This window comes from Salvia miltiorrhiza, chromosome 8 (assembly GCF_028751815.1).
Source record: "Salvia miltiorrhiza cultivar Shanhuang (shh) chromosome 8, IMPLAD_Smil_shh, whole genome shotgun sequence".
Lineage (NCBI taxonomy): Eukaryota > Viridiplantae > Streptophyta > Magnoliopsida > Lamiales > Lamiaceae > Salvia > Salvia miltiorrhiza.
The window spans coordinates 40,306,053-40,328,975 of NC_080394.1; the positions used below are offsets into that span (position 1 = coordinate 40,306,053).

The 22,923-nt window shown below is 38.2% G+C and overlaps 1 long non-coding RNA gene across 1 annotated transcript; it reads left to right on the forward strand.

Annotated features, from left to right (window-relative positions):
* The first annotated feature begins 21,422 nt into the window (after positions 1–21,422).
* Positions 21,423–22,401, forward strand: LOC130996755 (uncharacterized). The gene is made up of 2 exons (XR_009092782.1): positions 21,423–21,487; positions 22,184–22,401. It is a non-coding gene; the product is annotated as an uncharacterized LOC130996755 (long non-coding RNA).
* The last annotated feature ends 522 nt before the right edge of the window (positions 22,402–22,923 follow it).

The following is a 22,923-nucleotide window of genomic DNA, read 5'->3' on the forward strand; positions in this document are numbered from 1 at the left end:
AAATTCGTTTATGAGTTGTGAAAACTGAATGTAAAAACTGCTCAAAACTGCCCTCTGCCAGCTATACAGGCTGAGGTTTATATAGCAGTTTGGTAGTAGTCAAACCCTAGCCGGCAGACCAAATATGGCAGATTATTTCCTTCCATATTTAGCTTGATCCTTGATTTGATTTGATAGATAATGGATCTCCAGCGGATTTGGGGTTGATTCCATACTCTTCCAGATCCTTCCATTGCTAGAATTCGCCAGAATCTTCCGGGCAATCTCCTCCACACGTCTTTCCATATATAGCTCCACCTGCTGACTGCTGTTGACGGGAATGGTCATACTAGCTGCTTTCTTCGGTTGGCCTCATACCAGGTGGTACACTTCGAACGTTCCCGCGCCTCGAATGGTTCTGAGGGGTACTTCGTCGAGCTCTCTTCCTGGTTCATATATAGCTCATCTGTGCTGACTGTGACTGCTGTTATGGCCTTACCAACTGCTTCCTTCGGTTAGCCTCCCACCAGGTGGTACACTTCGGAGATTCCCGCGCCTCGAATGATTCTGAGGGGTACTTCGCCGAGCTCTCTTCCTGGTAAGTTTCACTTCTGAACGCTTGGATAGTTTTGTTCCAGTAATGCCCATTCTGACCACATTTCGTGCATATGCCCTTTTCCGAGCTTCCTCCTCCTGAATACCTGTTTTCTCCCCTAGACGACTCAAACAAACACAAAGAAGAGAAAAAAACTAGGGCCAAATGGCCCAAAAGTCGAAGACGCATCACCCACCACCCAACTCTAAGTTTTCTTTGCCTCCCCAGTCCCAGCCCCGACTCTTCCCATTGTAACGCTCCGTATATGGATCTAATAGTTTTAGCCCACAACGCACTCCCCCCTCAAGGTACCTCCACAACCATTTAACCGCCAAGGCATGATTAAACCACTCGATATTTCTAAACCCAAGACCCCCGTCCTCTTCGTTTAAGCACAAGTCATTCCACTTAACCCATGGAATCGAACCGGAGCTCACACCACTCCCCCACAAGAAATTACAACATAAAGCATTCAAGGATCTTACCGTGGACTTAGGGATGATCGAGAAAGAGAGCTGATAGGTTGGTATAGCTTGCAAGACTGATTTTACCAAAGTTACTTTGCCAGCCAGGGATAGTTTCAGATTTCTCCAACTCTCAATTTTCTTTTTCACCTTATCCACTAGGTAATTCCAATCTGTAATACTTTTGCTCTTGCCACTGACCTTGATGCCCAGGTAGTTGAAAAGAGTTGAGCCCACCAAACAATGGAGATCTGACGCCATCTGCTCAAGCTTCCTGTCCTCGATGCCTATCCCCATCAGACAACTTTTATCGTAATTTACTTTGAGTCCCGACATCAATTGGAACAGTTCCAAAATACACTTCACCGCTCCAGCATTATTAACGTTGTTGGCAAACATGAAGATAGTATCGTCGGCATATTGTAGATGTGAGATCAACACCTTGTCTCTGCCAACAACTGCCGGATGTAGGAGATCCCTGTTCACAGCTCTCTCGGTAAGAGAGTGGAGTCCTTTTGCCACTATAAGAAACAAGAACATGGATAGGGGATCTCCCTGTCGAAGTCCCATTTCCAGACAAAATTCCCCCGAAGGGGAACCATTAACCAAAACATTCGTCGTAGCTGACGACATATGAACTAGAACAATAACATGAACAAAAGAAATGACGGAGGGAATTTGTAAATTTTGTAATATATATATATATATATATATATATATATATATATATATATAGGGGAGGGCTAGAATAAAAACACTCTTAAGTGTATAAAATATAAATGATTTTCAGCCCTTAGATCATCAAGATCTACGGTTGATTCGTAACCCTGTTGGATGAATTCGTGGTCCTGAGTTCGAATTCCAAAGGTAACAAAAATTTATTTTTCGCAATTCGTAACTCGGTTGGATAAATTCATACGTGTTCTACATAAAATTCGTACATTAAGAAACATTTATATTTTATACACTTAAGAGTGTTTTTATTCTAGCCCACCCCTATATATATATATATATATATATATATATATATATATATATATATATATATAGGGTGTGGTTCTAGAGAGAACTACATTATTTGTGAGAACGGGAGAACCATCAAATCTAATGCATCCACTGTAAAAATTAATGCATTTGCTGTTAAAATTAATGCACTAAAAAAATTTAAAAAAAATGCTCCCTTCAGGATTCGAACCCAGGATCTGCATTCATCCAACAAGATGATGCATCCACCGTAGATCTTGATGATCAAATGGCTGAAAATGGTTCTCCGGTCTTCTTTTATTTATGGTTCTTTCTTGAACCTCTCCCTATATATATATATATATATATATATATATATATATATATAGGGTGCGGTTATAGTGAGAACCACACTTATCGTGAGAACATAAGAACCATTAAAATCAATGCATCTACTATATAAATTAATGCATTCGCTATTAAATTTAATGCATCCGAAAATAATAAATTTTTTGCTCCCTTCAGGATTCGAACCCAGGATCTGCATTCATCCACCAAGATGATGCATCCACCGTAGATCTTGATGATCGAATGGTTTAAAATGGTTCTCTGTTCTAATTTTATTTAGTGGTTCTTATTTGAACCTCTCCCTATATATATATATATATATATATATATATATATATAGGGAAGAGCTAAAATAATAGCATTTCTTAAGATATAAAATAAGAATCATTTTCAGCCCTTAGATCATCAAGATCTACGGTTGATTCGTAATCATGTTGGATGGATTTATGGTCCTGAGTTCGAATCCCAAAGGTAGCAAAAATTTATTTTCACAATTCATACCTTTATACAACGAATTCATACGTATTCTACATAAAATTTATACATTAAAAATTGCTCTTATTTCTTATTTTAAGATGTGCTCTCACGGTGGCCCACCCCATATATATATATATATATATATATATATATATATATATATATATAGGGTAGGGTTAATATAAAAACCCCTCTTAAGATGAAAACTAGGAACCAATTTAAAACCATTGATTTAAATAAAATAGAGGGCTGAGATTAAACTACGTACATATGCACAATTTCGATTGCATAGATGCACAGTTTCAATTGCATAGATGCACAATTTCGATTTGCTTGAGTATTTTGCATCGTTGGTTTCAATTGCATAAATTGCATATTTTTTAATTGCACAGTAAAATATAATTGATGCACAATTTGTTTTGTTGACTAAATCCTAACCATTAGATCTAATATTTAAAAGGTCAAGATTAGGTTCCTAGTTCTCATTTTAACAGAGGTTTTTATTAGAACCTCTTCCTATATATATATATATATATATATATATATATAGGGTGTGGTTCTAGAGAGAACTACATTATTTGTGAGAACGTGAGAACCATCAAATCTAATGCATCCACTGTAAAAATTAATGCATTCGCTATTAAAATTAGTGCACTCAAAAAAATAAAAATAAAAATTGCTCCCTTCAGGATTCGAACCCAAGATCTGCATTCATCCAACAAGATGATGCATCCACCGTAAATCTTGATGATCGAATGGCTGAAAATGGTTCTCCGTTCTTCTTTTATTTAATGGTTCTTTCTTGAACCTCTCCCTATATATATATATATAGGAAGAGGTTCTAATAAAAACCTCTGTTAAAATGAGAACTAGGAACTTAATCTTGGCCTTTTAAATATTAGATCTAATGGTTAGGATTTAGTCAACAAAAGAAACTGTGCATCTATTATATTTTACTGTGCACTTAAAAAATATACAATTTATGCAATTGAAACCAACAATGCAAAATACTCAAGCAAATCGAAAGTGTGCATCTATGCAATTGAAACTGTGCATCTATGCAATCGAAATTGTGCATCTGTAGTTTAATCTCAGCCCTCTATTTTATTTAAATCAATGACTTTAAATTGGTTCCTAGTTTTCATCTTAAGGGGGATTTTTATGTTAACCCTACCCTATATATATATATATATATATATATATATATATATATATATATAAAATTTTAGATTTGTAAATTACTATACTTTTAATTGATTTTGCAATTGAGACCATCTTCGCAATAGAAAATTGTCTTTAAAAAAATTGGGCTATTAGCTCCTAAATATATGAATTTTGGGATCATTTTGGTTTTTTCCAGGAACTTTGAAAGTTGTCAAAATATACACGAACTCCCACAAACTTTGTGAATTATAAAAAAATACACAAACTTTGGCTCATTTTATTTTTTCCCATGAAATATATTGTTATAAAAAATGATTCAAATAATGCTTTAATTAATTTTTTTGCAAAACGATGTCGTTTTGATTATGAAATATATTTTAAAATTAAAAAAAATCATGTCACCCAAGAATAATTGTCATCTATCATTAACTAAATTAATTAAGCTAGCTAATTAATTGTAAAAGAATTATTTGGATCATTTTTTTATAATTTTTTTTAGAGAATAAACGACCCAATTTTATTATTTATCTTGTTTTTATCAAAACCGACCCTACTACCTTGTATGATGAATCAATTTTACATATTAGAGCATCTCCAACGCGGGTCTTAAAACCCGCGTCGCTGGAGGGGCTGCCGCGTTGGAGACCTCGGCTGGGTCGAAGCCGGGGCGAAGCTTAGCACCGGTGCTTGGGGGAGATTGGGGTAATCGTGCGTTCCACGCGTGATTAAAAAAAAAGAAAAATGTTGTGAAGAGGACGAAGGCTGTGACTGTGAGCAAGAAATTAGATGGGGGAGAAATAGAGAAGCAAGTTGCAGAGGATGGGGGAGAAATAAGAAAAAAAGTGGCTGGGTGGGGAAGAAGGAAGAAAAAAAGCGGTGGGTGGGTGTAGTAGCCCGCTCTTTTATTTATGATTAAAACTAGTAAATGCAATTTTTATAAATGAATCCAGTTTATGGATCTGATTTTTTTTATCAGAAACGGAGTTATTATTTTAGCTTTATACTTTTATAACGTATAAAAAAAAAACGCGACGGATTATTGAGCCATTCAATAATTATTATTTCCAAGTTGTAACTGACTTAGCAAAGTCATGTTATTTATTAATCGAAAAACAGAAGCAGTTATATTTATTAGTGCATAGAAGTCGAGGAATTATTTCGACTGCAACGCAGATTAAATCTACGGATTTAATTTAAGTTATATTACAGTTTATTAAGTTAGCAGGAAAGGAAAAAGATATCAAGCAAGATACAGAAATGAGATGATTGAAAATCGAAGCCAATATTTTATTACAGTATTAGCATCACCAAGGCATGAGGATATACTTCATTTATTCATCAATCTCATTCTCATACTTTACAAACTCTTACAACCAATTTTCGTTCATACCTTCCAATTACACCACAATAAATTGGCATTTGCATAAAGAAGAAAAGAGAAAGAAGAATAAGTAAAGGGAAAAGGAAAAGGTGTGTCCACCAAGCTTTGCACTCCACCAACTCCCTTCCCCACCACCACACGCAAGAATGCATTAACATTCCCTTATACCTGCAGCAATGTTATAACAGAGAATTTCTTGCATAGTCGAACACCATCACAAACATCAATTTACAGCAACTCACTCCCACCCATCATCTGGAGAAATCAACAACAAAAGCCACCAACAACAAGCATAGAAGGTATATACTAAGCTCAGCTCCAGTTCATACATCATATCATCAAGCATATGTTTAAAAGGAAATACATAGTATACAGGTGTGTATATATATGCATAGATGGATTAAGCAATCACGAAATCAAATTTTTACCTATGTTTCCTTCACAAGGCACTAAGAAACTCTTGATACAGAAACAGACCACTATAGCTAGTAGAACCCTTGCATAATCGACATAGAATAAAAGCTTCAGGAAATGGGTGTATATTACACTTTGATAGCTATAGTTCATCAAGAGATTCACGAACGAGGATTTATAATAGCATAGAAGTTAAACTTAGCTTTGGAGAATAAGGGCCGACTGCCCAAGCAACTGCCGAACCCCGACGCCGGACGGAACTGGCGGAAGCTGAACGACGCCGGACCTAAGCTCGGCGGCAGCCGACGCCGGTTGGAGCATAGAAGGCGACTGAATCTCGACTGATGTTGAGAGAGGCCGACTGATTCTCCGGATTGCGAACGAAGGAGCAGCAGCGATCGACGACGGCGCTCTCCCAGACGACGACCGCTGACCACCGGACGAGCAGCAGCAGTCGGCGGCGACTCCAGGCGAAGCAGCAGCCGCTCCAGACGGCGGCGATGGCTCCAGACAAGGGCGTGACAGCAGCGGCGACCTACCAGATTAGTCTAGGGCTCGATTTGGGCTTTGCGATGAAGGAAAGAGGACGGCGCCGGGGCTTTGACGCGTCGGCAGACGACGCCGGCCGGAGCAGGCGGTGGCCGAACGGAATCTCGGTGAGAGGAGAAGAGGCCGATCGGCCGGTCTTAAGAGAGGGAGAGTGTCGGCTGATTTGAGAGTTAAGAGAGAGAGAGACCGAGTGGGAGAGATAAGGAAGGATTTGGGCCATTTTATGTGGGCCGAATTTTGGGCTTGTTTTTTTAAAACTTGGGCTTTGTTTAATTTGTTTTGGGCTTTCCTTATAATTAATAAATTGGGCCGATTTTAATTACTGTATGGGCCTCTGATTTTAATTTAAGTTGGGCCTAATTTATTTTATTCTACAATTGGGCCTTCGTTTTTAATTATTTTGGAGCTTGATTTTATATTATTTGGGCTTCCATATAGTAAATTCGAACTGGGCCATTTCCTTATGAAATTTGGGTCGAATCATTTTTTTTTAAGTTTAGGCTTCAATTGTTTTAAAAGAATTGGGCTGAGATATTGTTGTTAATGGACTATTATTCCAAATCCCAATTATATTGTTTGGGCTCGAATTTTTTTTAATTGTTTTGGGCCAAATACTTTTAAGATGAGCTTTAATTCTTTTAAAAGATTGGGCTTGAATTGTTTTAAGTTTGGACTGATGTAAAGTTGTGATAGACTTTTTATTCCATGTCACAAATAAATTCACCGGGCCTGTTTATTTCTTCATGGGGCCGATTTTATTTGAATAAGTAAGCTAGATTAATTCTTTTCAGCCCACGTTAATATGGACTTCTCCATTATTTTAAATTATACTGTTACGGCGCTTAAATTCGAGCCATTCACGAATAATTATCAGGCTGCCTAATTGAGCCTCTTAATTATTGAGCTTATAATATTGTTTCCTTTAAGGCCAAAATTATTATTTTGAGCTGCCATTATTTATTTGAGTTAAGCTACTCGTTTTATTTAATTAATTGGCTACTCTCTTTTGAGCCTATTAATTATTTGAGATTACGTTAGTAATTATGTTTCTATCGAAAAGCCCGATAATTTCTACGAGGTCACACCTCGATTAAAGCCGAGATAGTTCTTTTATTTTGATCAAATACAAGGCGAGATTTATTAAAATATTCCGATGGGAAAGGATGTCACGACCGGACTTAACTAAGGATAGGTAAGCCGGGAAACCGTGACTAGGGAAGGGAAATTAGGAGAGGGGACATAAAAGGGGTGATAAATAATAAAGGAATTGAACTAAGATTGAGACATCATATGAGAAAAAAAAAACACACATAAATAGATAAGAGCGAGTAATCGGTCAAGAGTATCCGATTTAAGTGTTTATACAATAACTTGATTTGACAATCCAACATAATAGGATAATATGCATCATAACTGAGTGTTCGCAGCGGAAATAGAACGTGATACATGTATGAAGACATGTATCGCCAAGAGTTTATTTAGTAAATATGACAAAGCTCCGCACGACACCCCATCATCACTCATCACTGCTCAACCTGCACATTTAGAAATACATGCAGGGCTGAGTACAAAGTACTCAGTAGACATATGCCGAAAATCATATACATACATAATAAATGTAAATTGTCATGCCATTTCAATAGTATAACCAAGGGTTTTTACTTAAAAAGGCCCTAAGCATACTAAATTCATTTGTGATTCTAAAGTTCGTCTGATCAGACTAAGTTCTTTTGTAATCTATCATATCTGAATCTGTATGCCGGAGAGGTGGCCACCTCTCACGGTCACTTGACCGGCCAACCCGCTAGATGACTCACGGTCACTGGTGTACACTAGCCAAGGCAGGATAGCTATCAACTGCTCAAGACCCGAATTCGATTACATGATAACTGGCAAAGCCATATCAGATAGATATCATACTGAAATTAAAACATTTTATGGCAAGACAATACTTGAAATAACTTAAACTCAAAGATTTTGTCATGAAATAACTTGCTTGAATGTAACATTTTAAGCTCATTTGATATATACGAAAGTAATGCCTACCTGATTGCAGTGTTTTGCTACTTAAGACAATGATTCTCTTTCCTTAGCGCGATAGGTTACTCAGGCGCTTTTGTTTATTTGAACCTTTGATAACACGAAACATGTGTTCGAGTGAATAATAGAAAAGATAACAACAAATGCAGTGAATCACTATTCACTCATTTCTCTAACTACCCATATTTCCTTAAACGACTGTATCTAACTCATATACAATCGTTCTTCTTTTATCGAAATACTTCATGTACCTTTGAGGATGTAGGAAAGCCCATTTTATATTATTCCTTTATTTATCCATTATAAATAAAGAATAATTTATAAAATATTTTCCTTTTCCCCATTTAATAATGCCAATCAATATATATATATTGCTACTATTAAAAGAACTAATAAGTCATTAATAAATTCTAAATATTAATTCCTGATGAAAATTTCATTGTGAGATTTTAGGAACATTTGTAAAAATATTTTAAAATAATAATAGGAGTTAACTATAAAAGAAATTTTCGAGAAGATCTAATAATTTTAATATTTTAACCATTTAATTAATAAATCTTTAATATTTCATTTATCAACTATTCCATCTAATATAATTTTACCAACAAGTTCTCATGAAATCTTTCTCAGAATATTTATATATCTCAATAGCTCATTTATAAACTAAAAGTGATATTTTATCAACAATAAAACTTTAAAATCCTTAATAAGAATTATTTTGAATCATTTCCATCTCAACAAAACTGTATATATTCAACTTCAACTAATAAACTGCTTTTACTCCGAACTCGTATGGAGTCTAATTTTATATCAATAGAAACCTCTTTGAGTCTAGTTTAATTAAAAAAAAAGTATGTTGAAAAACTCCAAGTAGTTTAAGAGATATAGCGATTTTCCCATCGCCTACCAGATTCGGCAGTTTCTGCCAACTGAAAGTCCAGATTTTTGAAAAATAGCAAACGTTACCTGAATGAGCTCAAATTTTATATGCAGATAGCTAACACATATATCTTCATAGAATAAAAATTTGAGAGCTAAATATCAACATATGGTTACTGAAATAATTAACCTAATCATCTGCCTCACAACAGTTTTAGCAGATACGGGCAGTAGACTTCTCGAATTTTAAAAGGGTAGTAAACGAAGTTCAAATGATATGAAACTTTGTACGAATATTTACCACACTCCCATCTATACCCCAGAAATTTCTCATAATATAATAGAAACGGGAATGCATCGAAATAAGGGCGTCAACTTACCCTTGTCCAAGTGAGCACTAATGGAAGTTGTTCGCCGGGGTTTTTTTCTGGTCGTCGTTCCGCGATGGGGTTTAGCCGCGAAGGTCTACGACTTAGTTTTCCTCGTGCGAGATAGATCAGGCTACACAACGGTGGTTTCTCGATCCTTTTTCGTCGTAAGGATAGTGAGAAACGAAGGCCGTAAGTTGGCCGGTGGCTAAGTCGGGAATTCGACGTTGGCCTCCGAAGGATATTGTGGCCTTTGGTCGGGAAAATATAGAGAAGGTTTCGGCCTTTCGATTGTTGGGTTTGGTAGCCTAAAGATGGAGGAACGAGTACACGTTCTCGGTTCAGAGCCTAGTGGCCGGTCGACGAAGAAATGGCCCGGCGAAGGGAGCTCACTTGAGCTCTTGCAAGTAAAAGAAACAAATCTCCTAAACTCTCTGTTGCTCGCTGCACTTCTTCCTTCTGCAGAACTCTCCTCAATTTATAGAGGAGTTTCTGCAGACAACAGAATCAAAATGGTGGAAATTTTGGTACCTGGAGTTGCAACTTTTGAAGATTTGATCGTTGAAATTTACATCCTTTGACAATTGTGATCTTGCCGTGAAATTTCTTTCTCGGCGTGCTGAAGCTTTTGAAAATTGTGGATATTGGCGTGATTTTCTTCTCCTACAGGAGACTTTGGGGTGTGATGGAGTTCAGATATACTACAGGAAGAAATCTGCAATCTTTACAATCTCCTTCTGCAGTAATGGTGTATTGGAGGGGAAGATGAATAGTGTAGGGAATAGTGTAGGGAATAGTGTAGGAAATAGTGTAGGAATTGATGTGTTGGATGAAAAATCGAGACATACGTGTAGTGCCGTGATCTAGTTTCTCCTAGTTCTTGTAATAATTCTCCAATTCTCGTTTAATAAATACTCGTCGTATTTATATAAATTAAATCCTCAATCTTGAGATTTAATACGTGAAAGTCGGAATTAATTCGCGACTTAATACCTTAACTCATATAATGCGAAATAATAAAATTATTATGCATATGATCTCAAGTTATAATTCTAGCAATTTGATTTAAATAACACGATTTATAAAATCGGTTATAAATCTAAATTTTCTAATAATATTGATTAAATCAATAAACTGGTAAAACAAAGTCTCAAACGTATAGTTAAACCAATAAATTTAATTATTGGTTTCATTCATGACTGAATATTAAATCGCAGCTCTGTATCTCTTATACAGACTTTTGCTGAAATAATATTATCTGAACAAAATAATCACCATAAATAATTAAAAGAATTTTATAACTAATGCACATATTTAATCTAATATGTATTTAAAAGAGCGGGGCATCACATACTACCCCCCTTAAAATAAATTTCGTCCCGAAATTTGCATACCTTCGTTAAACAACTCTGGATATTTTTCTTTCATCTTGTCTTCGAGCTCCCACGTAGCTTCTTCTTGCCCATGGTGCCTCCAAAGAACTTTCACTGAGGTGATTGATTTATTTCGGAGTTGTTGCACCTTTTTATCTAAAATCGCTTCGGGTCTTTCTTCATAGCTCAGGTCTGGATTAAGGATCATCTCATTTTGGTGTATCACGTGCTTTGGATCGAAAACGTACTTCCTAAGTTGTGATACGTGGAAAACATTATGGACATTTCCTAGGCTTGGCGGTAATGCCAGCCTGTAAGCCACTGGGCCTATTCTTTCTAGGATCTCATAGGGTCCTATAAATCGGGGTCTAAGTTTCCCTTTAACTCCGAACCTAATGATCCCTTTTGATGGAGAAACTTTCAGAAAGACTTTTTCTCCATTCTCAAATTGTAAGTCAGTTCGGCGTTTATCAGCATATGACTTTTGTCTATCCTGAGCCTCCTTAATCCTCTGTCGGATTTGGCGAACGATTTCAATCATTTCACTTATTGTGTCTGGCCCTAGGATTTTACTCTCGCCCACTTCATCCCAATAAAGTGGCGATCTACACTTTCTCCCATACAGTGCTTCGTAGGGTGCCATAGCGATAGTCGCTTGGTGACTATTATTATATGCAAACTCGATGAGTGGCAAAATGTGCTCCCAGTTTTCACCCTGGTCTAGCACTACTGTCCTCAGCATATCCTCCAATGTTTGAATCGTTCTTTCAGACTGACCATCTGTCTGTGGGTGAAAAGCTGTACTAAAATTCAATCTTGTGCCCAGTTCTTTTTGTAAACTGATCCAGAATCTGGATGTGAACTTGGAATCTCTGTCCGATGTAATTGACTTTGGCACTCCGTGCAAACGCACAATTTCTCTAACATAAAGTTGAGCTAACTTGTCGGATCCATGGGTGATTGGGATTGGTATAAAGTGCGCACACTTCGTAAGTCTGTCCACAATGACCCATATAGCCGTGTTACCTCGCTTGGATCTTGGCAATCCTGTGACGAAGTCCATTGCTATATCATCCCATTTCCATTCTGGTATCTCCAAGGGTTGTAGTTCCCCGTAAGGCCTTTGGTGTAAGGCTTTCACTTGCTGGCAAGCAAGACATCGTTCAACAAACGAGGCTACATCTCGTTTCATTCCTTCCCACCAGAAATTCTCTTTTAGATCTTGATACATCTTAGTACTTCCCGGGTGGGCAGTATAAGGGGTATCATGGGCTTCGCTCAAGATTTTATTCTTAAGTTCTTCATCTTGAGGAATGCATATCCTTCCTTCAAAGAGTATGGCATTGTCTAGTGCTTCTTGGAAATCTTTGAGATCTCCTAATCTTATCTTTTCCCGTAATTTTTCCATCTTCTCATCCTTTCTTTGTGCTTCTACCACCATTTTTCTTAAACTAGGTATTGTCTCAACAACGCCTGCTATAGTTCCAGGTGGTTTAATCACTTCTATCTTCATCTTGTCAAATTCTTTTATAAGCTCAACTTCTCTCGTGAGAAGATGTCCTAATTTTGACGAGACTTTTCGGCTTAATGCGTCGGCTACTACATTAGCCTTGCCTGGGTGGTAGTTAATACCACAGTCATAGTCCTTTACTAATTCGAGCCATCTCCTTTGTCTCATGTTTAGATCTTTTTGCTCGAAAAAGTACTTCAGACTTTTGTGATCAGTAAAAATCTCACACCTAACTCCATATAGGTGATGTCTCCAGATTTTTAATGCATGTACTACTGCAGCTAGTTCCAGATCATGAGTCGGATAATTCAACTCATGAGGTCTAAGTTGTCGTGATGCATATGCTATTACCTTGCCATCTTGCATCAACACGCAACCTAGTCCATTTTTGGACGCATCCGTGTAGATTACATATTCTTTGTCTGGTTCGGGGACTGCTAAAACCGGCGCAGTAGTTAGCATCTTCTTGAGTTTTTGGAAACTCTCCTCACACTCGTCCGTCCAAGTATACTTGATCCCCTTCTTGAGCAGTTGCGTCATTGGCCTTGCTATTTTCGAAAATCCTTCAATAAACCTTCGATAATAGCCAGCCAATCCTAAGAAACTCCTGATCTCGTTTGGATTTGTTGGCGACTTCCATTCTTGTACTGCTTCCACTTTAGCAGGATCTACCTTGATTCCTTCTGATGATACGATGTGTCCTAAAAATGTGACTTCTCTCAGCCAAAACTCGCATTTGCTGAATTTGGCGTAGAGTCGTTCATTCCTTAGCGTTTGTAGAGTGGTCCTCAAATGCTCTTTATGTTTTTCTTCATTTTTGGAGTAGATGAGGACGTCATCTATGAACACTAAGACGAACTTGTCCAAGTAGGGGTGAAAAACCCTATTCATGAGATCCATGAATACCGCTGGTGCATTTGTTAGCCCGAATGGCATAACTACGAACTCGTAGTGGCCATACCTTGTTCGAAAAGCTGTTTTGGGTATATCTTCTTGTCTGACCTTCAGTTGATGATAGCCAGATCTCAAGTCGATTTTTGAAAATACACTCGCACCCCTAAGTTGGTCAAACAAATCATCTATCCTTGGCAAAGGATATTTGTTCTTGAGTGTTAGCTTGTTCAGCTCTCTATAGTCAATGCACATTCTCAAGGTGCCATCTTTCTTTTTGACAAACAAAACTGGTGCTCCCCATGGGGATACACTAGGTCTGATGAAACCTAGGTCCAGTAGTTCCTGCAATTGAATTTTTAGTTCCTCCAATTCTTTTGGAGCCATCCTATACGGTGCCTTTGATACTGGCGCCGCTCCCGGTTCTAAGTCTATGGTAAATTCCACTTGCCTATTAGGTGGCAATCCTGGCAAGTCTTCTGGAAACACATCACGGAATTCTCGTACGATATCCACATCTTCAATTGCTCTTTTTGTCTCAGCTTTCCCGTTTAGGTACACGAGGAATGCCTGAGAGTCCTTCTTATTCATCATCTTTCTTGCTTGTAGGGTGGATATAATTGGTATTCTCCTACCCATTCTTATCCCGTGAAATTCCCAAGCATTTTTTTCTGGAAATTTGAAAGAGATCTTCCGCTCCTTGCATAAGATTGTAGCGTAGTTTTCAGCTAGCCAATCCATTCCTAGGATTATATCAACGTCCGACATCGGTATAACATATACGTTGTTTGCTATGACCTCTAGTGATCCTATGTTCAATTCTAAGTTTGAGCAAACATGCGTTACTGTCATTGTTCCTCCTATTGGTGAAGAGATACTCATGTCCTGATTAGATCTTTTTATTTTGAGTCCTAGGGTGTCCACACATGCACTTGCAATGAAAGAATGTGAAGCACCCGTATCAAACAGAAGTACAACAGGTGTGTTGAGTAGCATGCCCATACCTGCCAGGTTTCCCTGGTTTTTCTCGGGCTGGTTCTGTTTGATAGCATAGGCTCTTGCGTGATACGGTTGCATCTTTTGTTGCTGCTGATGTGGCTGTGGTTGTGGCAGCTGTGGTTGATGTGATTGTTGAGGCTGCGGCAATTGCAGATGACGTGGCTGGGGTAGCGCTTGGATAGCTCTCAGATGTGGGGCTTGGAATGGTGGGTTTGGCCTTAAGCTCATCCCGTGTTGCTTATTTGGGCAACGATTTGCATAATGCCCCTTCTGGTTACAGATGTAACAACTATCACTGCCAGCCTTGCAGATTCCACCATGGTTTTTGTTGCACTTTGGGCAGGGTAAATTTTTCTGTTGGTTGTTCCCCGCCTGATTAGGAGCAACTTGCCTTCCAAAGCCCTGTTGCTGGGGTGGTTGTCCCTGCCATGGTTTCTTCTCAGTTTGGCCATTGTAATTGCCTTCCCATTTTCGTTTCCCTTTGTAGTTCTGGGATTGGGCTTGTGGGGGTGGTGGCATAGGTGTTGCCACTGGTCTTTCCCATGGCATTGCTGCCTCAATGTCTAGAGCTCTACTGAGGGATTCAGTATACGATAACCCTCCATGACTAGCCAAAGCCATCCTGATTTCATGCCTCAGACCGGCACAAAATTTTTCAGCCATTTTCTCGTCTGTATCAACTAGTTCTGGGGCATATCTGGACATGTCGCAAAACATCCTATCATACTGTGTAACCGTCATCCTCCCCTGTTTCAGGTTATAGAATTCCATCTCTTTCTTCTTTCGGTAACTTTTGGGTATATATTTATCATATATCCCAATCTTGAACTGCTCCCAGGTGAGGTTTTCTAGTTGATCAGCTGTCATTGTCTTCATTCTGGCTTCCCACCAGAAGTCAGCCGATCCCGTCAGTTGGAAAGATACACAGGTTAAACGTTCCTGGTCGGTGCAGCGCAGAAAGTTGAAGATGCGTTCGATTGCACGCACCCAAGTTTCAGCCTCAGCTGGATCTCCTGTACCGCTGAATACAGGTGGGTTTTGACGTAAAAACAATTCCTCTATTCTACGTTCTGGCCGTATTGGTTGTGGAGCTATTTCTGGTTCTGGCCCTGGTTCTGGACCTCTTTCATCATTTTGTGGGATTCTTCTCCCACCTCTTGGACGTCCTCTCTTTGGTGGCATTCTGATAAGTCAATATAATATGTTTATTAGTACATGGTAGATGTATTCTAACACTCGTTCATTGCTTCTTCAATTCCTTGTACTAGCTATATCGTATGCAAAACTTTTAAATCAACGAAATATAATAAGTACTTAACACACGAATTTACTGAAGGCGTGAATTTATATATAAGTACTTAAAGATTCTGCCTCCTAGAGGCCTCTTCGAATAATATGGAGTTATAGAACGGTCCATAGGTAGTTACCGTTCCTGTAGTAACAACTTCCTAGATAGATGAATATTACAACCCACGAGTTCGAGATACATCATACAAGCAAATACAACTGCCCTAGACTATCGATCCATGGGAGCTAGCAGACTTGCTCTTCTCCGGATCCTCTTCTGGGTCTTCCTCCGGATCCTCTTTTGGGTCTTCCTCCGGATCCTCTTCGGAGTCGATATCCAGGTAGTAGTCCTCTGTTTCCTCACCCTCTGCCCCGAGCTGAACACGACCACCGAGAAGTCGGATTTTCACCACATCCTTGCAGGGCGTTCCTGCATCGGAGGTCGTAGTACCCTTCTTAAGGGAAAGAGGCTGAGCAGGTAGTGGCTTCCAACTCGTCTTGCCTGGAGTTTTCTTCCTACTTCCCCCAGTGTCATCATGGGCTGGAGTTTTCCCTTTTTCAGCAGTCTTGAGTGCCTGGCGCAAGATCTCACCTTCATCGTTGTCAGTGCCTGCCAGGGCTTTGCCCTTATCAATAAGTTCGCGTGCTTGACGCAAGACTTCTTCTAATTGTTTCATAGCCGCACTGTAAATGGGGTCCTCTTCCCCTGGTGGAGGTGGCTGTATCGGGGGTGTACCGACTGGTGATTGGGGTGGTGGCGTCTCTTTCCTTTGGGTTTTTGGACGTGATGTCCCGGCCTCGAAGTCGTTTCGGCATCGACGACCGAGAACAGACAGTTGTGGGGAAACACTCTGCACTGGGATGGGTGGATCTGCTGTTATAGGAGCCTGAGTAGGCATAAGTGGGGTCCTTTCTTCCGGACGAACTCCAACAGGAGCAAGGTCTCCTGGCCTCATATATGGTCCCCTGAATGCTCTGCCAAAGGCATCATAGGTGTAGTGAATTGCTGCGATGAACCGTGGAAAATCGCCTTCTGGATCAAACGACTCTTCTGCAGTGTGTACGTAGTCACCTGCGAGCTCTGTAGCCCATCCCTGCCAGTCTGGTGGAAGTAATAAGATCAAGCGCATGATCCCGTCATAACCAGTGGCTCCATGGGGATGTGCAGCTTTCCACAGTCGATAATAATGGGCGAGGAACTCTCCTAGGTCATCTCTCCAACAACGTGTGTAGGTTCGGTATTCCCTGAGGATACTTTCAGGACTTGGTCGCCTCGTCATTTGCTTTCTAGCGGTGCGTCGTGTTCTTGCCATCTTTGAAAGAATGACGTTCTATAATTAAACTCATAATAAGTTATTATAGCAGTAGGTTTCTAATTACTCTCATGTATTAACAACACAAGTCGTGATCATATCATAAGTAATATTGGTCTTAATCTCTGACTTATGCATAATTAATAATTCACAAGTCCTAGATCGTGCAGTCATAATCCCAATACTTACATATGTATTGAAATTTTAAGGGTTGAAAGAGATTCAACTCATTGCACAAATAGTAAATCATTCAATGCACTTTTGTCACTACGAGCTATATAATAAATAATTTTATTGGGTAAGGCAATAGTTGATATGTTTGAACAATTCGAACTATGCCCGTATCATCATGAGTGACACGCTCCGTCATGTCTCTATCTTTATACATCCTCGAGTGACGCCTGATTTTCTTTCTTCTATTGTGTTTTTCATTTCAACTGTAATGAATGATAACTAAACTCATGTATATGTTTTGCTTCTATGTTCTTTGTAAGAGTGATCAAACATTTCTAACGCATCTAAGTTCATCAAGGAATCTACTCAATCATATAGCATGAGATTTAAGCACTTGTACAAACATTTGAAAATACAACTTTCTCAACATTTAATAAATATTTACCTCTGTTTCTCTGTTGAGCAGGATGTTGTGATGAGGTGCTGAGCTTTTGTCAACTGACCTTTCTAACACTAGTATTCAGTAAAGAATAAATTTTGGGATAACTCTTGGGTTCAGAGCAACCGAACTGCTCTGATACCATTCTGTCACGACCGGACTTAACTAAGGATAGGTAAGCCGGGAAACCGTGACTAGGGAAGGGAAATTAGGAGAGGGGACAGAAAAGGGGTGATAAATAATAAAGGAATTGAACTAAGATTGAGACATCATATGAGAAAAAAAAACACACATAAATAGATAAGAGCGAGTAATCGGTCAAGAGTATCCGATTTAAGTGTTTATACAATAACTTGATTTGACAATCCAACATAATAGGATAATATGCATCATAACTGAGTGTTCGCAGCGGAAATAGAACGTGATACATGTATGAAGACATGTATCGCCAAGAGTTTATTTAGTAAATATGACAAAGCTCCGCACGACACCCCATCATCACTCATCACTGCTCAACCTGCACATTTAGAAATACATGCAGGGCTGAGTACAAAGTACTCAGTAGACATATGCCGAAAATCATATACATACATAATAAATGTAAATTGTCATGCCATTTCAATAGTATAACCAAGGGTTTTTACTTAAAAAGGCCCTAAGCATACTAAATTCATTTGTGATTCTAAAGTTCGTCTGATCAGACTAAGTTCTTTTGTAATCTATCATATCTGAATCTGTATGCCGGAGAGGTGGCCACCTCTCACGGTCACTTGACCGGCCAACCCGCTAGATGACTCACGGTCACTGGTGTACACTAGCCAAGGCAGGATAGCTATCAACTGCTCAAGACCCGAATTCGATTACATGATAACTGGCAAAGCCATATCAGATAGATATCATACTGAAATTAAAACATTTTATGGCAAGACAATACTTGAAATAACTTAAACTCAAAGATTTTGTCATGAAATAACTTGCTTGAATGTAACATTTTAAGCTCATTTGATATATACGAAAGTAATGCCTACCTGATTGCAGTGTTTTGCTACTTAAGACAATGATTCTCTTTCCTTAGCGCGATAGGTTACTCAGGCGCTTTTGTTTATTTGAACCTTTGATAACACGAAACATGTGTTCGAGTGAATAATAGAAAAGATAACAACAAATGCAGTGAATCACTATTCACTCATTTCTCTAACTACCCATATTTCCTTAAACGACTGTATCTAACTCATATACAATCGTTCTTCTTTTATCGAAATACTTCATGTACCTTTGAGGATGTAGGAAAGCCCATTTTATATTATTCCTTTATTTATCCATTATAAATAAAGAATAATTTATAAAATATTTTCCTTTTCCCCATTTAATAATGCCAATCAATATATATATATTGCTACTATTAAAAGAACTAATAAGTCATTAATAAATTCTAAATATTAATTCCTGATGAAAATTTCATTGTGAGATTTTAGGAACATTTGTAAAAATATTTTAAAATAATAATAGGAGTTAACTATAAAAGAAATTTTCGAGAAGATCTAATAATTTTAATATTTTAACCATTTAATTAATAAATCTTTAATATTTCATTTATCAACTATTCCATCTAATATAATTTTACCAACAAGTTCTCATGAAATCTTTCTCAGAATATTTATATATCTCAATAGCTCATTTATAAACTAAAAGTGATATTTTATCAACAATAAAACTTTAAAATCCTTAATAAGAATTATTTTGAATCATTTCCATCTCAACAAAACTGTATATATTCAACTTCAACTAATAAACTGCTTTTACTCCGAACTCGTATGGAGTCTAATTTTATATCAATAGAAACCTCTTTGAGTCTAGTTTAATTAAAAAAAAAGTATGTTGAAAAACTCCAAGTAGTTTAAGAGATATAGCGATTTTCCCATCGCCTACCAGATTCGGCAGTTTCTGCCAACTGAAAGTCCAGATTTTTGAAAAATAGCAAACGTTACCTGAATGAGCTCAAATTTTATATGCAGATAGCTAACACATATATCTTCATAGAATAAAAATTTGAGAGCTAAATATCAACATATGGTTACTGAAATAATTAACCTAATCATCTGCCTCACAACAGTTTTAGCAGATACGGGCAGTAGACTTCTCGAATTTTAAAAGGGTAGTAAACGAAGTTCAAATGATATGAAACTTTGTACGAATATTTACCACACTCCCATCTATACCCCAGAAATTTCTCATAATATAATAGAAACGGGAATGCATCGAAATAAAGGCGTCAACTTACCCTTGTCCAAGTGAGCACTAATGGAAGTTGTTCGCCGGGGTTTTTTTCTGGTCGTCGTTCCGCGATGGGGTTTAGCCGCGAAGGTCTACGACTTAGTTTTCCTCGTGCGAGATAGATCAGGCTACACAACGGTGGTTTCTCGATCCTTTTTCGTCGTAAGGATAGTGAGAAACGAAGGCCGTAAGTTGCCCGGTGGCTAAGTCGGGAATTCGACGTTGGCCTCCGAAGGATATTGTGGCCTTTGGTCGGGAAAATATAGAGAAGGTTTCGGCCTTTCGATTGTTGGGTTTGGTAGCCTAAAGATGGAGGAACGAGTACACGTTCTCGGTTCAGAGCCTAGTGGCCGGTCGACGAAGAAATGGCCCGGCGAAGGGAGCTCACTTGAGCTCTTGCAAGTAAAAGAAACAAATCTCCTAAACTCTCTGTTGCTCGCTGCACTTCTTCCTTCTGCAGAACTCTCCTCAATTTATAGAGGAGTTTCTGCAGACAACAGAATCAAAATGGTGGAAATTTTGGTACCTGGAGTTGCAACTTTTGAAGATTTGATCGTTGAAATTTACATCCTTTGACAATTGTGATCTTGCCGTGAAATTTCTTTCTCGGCGTGCTGAAGCTTTTGAAAATTGTGGATATTGGCGTGATTTTCTTCTCCTACAGGAGACTTTGGGGTGTGATGGAGTTCAGATATACTACAGGAAGAAATCTGCAATCTTTACAATCTCCTTCTGCAGTAATGGTGTATTGGAGGGGAAGATGAATAGTATAGGGAATAGTGTAGGGAATAGTGTAGGGAATAGTGTAGGAAATAGTGTAGGAATTGATGTGTTGGATGAAAAATCGAGACATACGTGTAGTGCCGTGATCTAGTTTCTCCTAGTTCTTGTAATAATTCTCCAATTCTCGTTTAATAAATACTCGTCGTATTTATATAAATTAAATCCTCAATCTTGAGATTTAATACGTGAAAGTCGGAATTAATTCGCGACTTAATACCTTAACTCATATAATGCGAAATAATAAAATTATTATGCATATGATCTCAAGTTATAATTCTAGCAATTTGATTTAAATAACACGATTTATAAAATCGGTTATAAATCTAAATTTTCTAATAATATTGATTAAATCAATAAACTGGTAAAACAAAGTCTCAAACGTATAGTTAAACCAATAAATTTAATTATTGGTTTCATTCATGACTGAATATTAAATCGCAGCTCTGTATCTCTTATACAGACTTTTGCTGAAATAATATTATCTGAACAAAATAATCACCATAAATAATTAAAAGAATTTTATAACTAATGCACATATTTAATCTAATATGTATTTAAAAGAGCGGGGCATCACAAAGGAAGAATCACAGTTTTATTCGACCGCGTTAGACGAGAATTAGCTAAATCTATTAACGAGGATTAATAGTAGAATTCCCGATTATCGCTCAGAGTATTAGTTCATGCATAGTTAAATTACGCTTTCTCATTAATTAAGAATTTTCCTCGAGGCAATGTCTTATTTTATATTCTCGTGATTAAGGTCAAGCGCGAGAGTAAGAACTACACAAGGAGTTAGAGTACCTTAGCAAAACTTTGCTATCAGGTGGGCAATTCCTTACGCGTAAATAAAATGCTATGCAAATGTTATGCTTTAAAATGCAAATTGGATCTTCAAGTATGGTATGCTTTATTACGCTTAAATGAGTTAAGCTTTATTATGCTGCACGTTAAATGATTTACGCTATGCTGTTTATACTATTTACGCCCTATGTAATTTACGCTTGATTACACTTATTTACGCTTGAATGCTTTACGCTGATAAGTTTATGCTTATGTTTGATGCTTGCGTCTGTTGGGGGAGGCCTCCCTCAACAGTACGATGCCGTGTCCGCTGAGGAGGGCCTTCCTCACGGCGCGATGCCCGTGTCCGCTGAGAGAGGCCTCTCTCGCGGCGCGATGCCAGTATGCCAGTATGCCAGTGTTACAGCGTCTATTGGGGGAGGCCTCCCTCAATAGTACGATGCCGTGACCGCTGAGGGAGGCTCCCCTTCACGGTGCGATGCCCGTGTTCGTTGGGGAAGGCCTTCTCCACGACACGATGCGTGTTTATGATTGTTAATGATGAAGAATGTGCTCATGCTGTTTAAGAATTTGGAAATGTTTAATGAGCAAAGGATATGAAAGAAACTCATGCCTCTTATGCGATATTGTGAAATTGTTAATGATGTTATGTTATATGCTTGGCAACTGCCCACTAAGTACTCTTGTACTTAGCCCTTCGATATTTATGTTTGTGCAGGTTGAGCTGTGATGGGCGATGAAGTATTGCTGAGTGGAGTTTTTTGTCGAACTTAAAGTAGGCTCAGAAAGGATACATGTCTTCATACATGTATCTCAGTTATGCATTCCGCTGTAAACACTGATTATTTCAGTTACGCCTTCCGTTGCAAACTCTGATAATGTTTTAGCCAAGCCCCTAACGATGCCTTTTTCCTTTTAAGGAATATTTCACGCGTATTCAAGCTCTTTGAGTATTCTTTTATGCACCCCTTTCTAATCCCGCTTCTTAATTTCCCTTCCCCGGTCATGGTTTTCCCGGATTAATTATCCTTAATTAAGGCCGGTCGTGACAGAGTGGTATCAGAGCAGTTCGTTTGCTCTGAGCCTAAGAGTTTATTTAAGCCAAACTTAGAATGGATCACTAAAGTGTCTAGATTTCAATCGACAAAGCTCAACACTTCATCGCATCACACTCAACGAAGCAAAATGGTAAGCTATTCCAAGTTTTGAGTTAATGTTTACAAAAAGTGAGAACTATCATAATAACAAAGTGAGTAACTGTCAATAGCTTTGTTATGTTGTTATTGAATGAAATGATTTACGCAAGCGCGATTAAGTATTCCTATGGAATGAATCCATATGAACATAGAGCTATTAAGATATGAGATCACCACTACGACAGAACATAGAAGCAAACATAGAAGAAATTAGATTGTATCTTTTGGTGGCTATAGTGAAGGCAGCAAGATAAGTGACGCG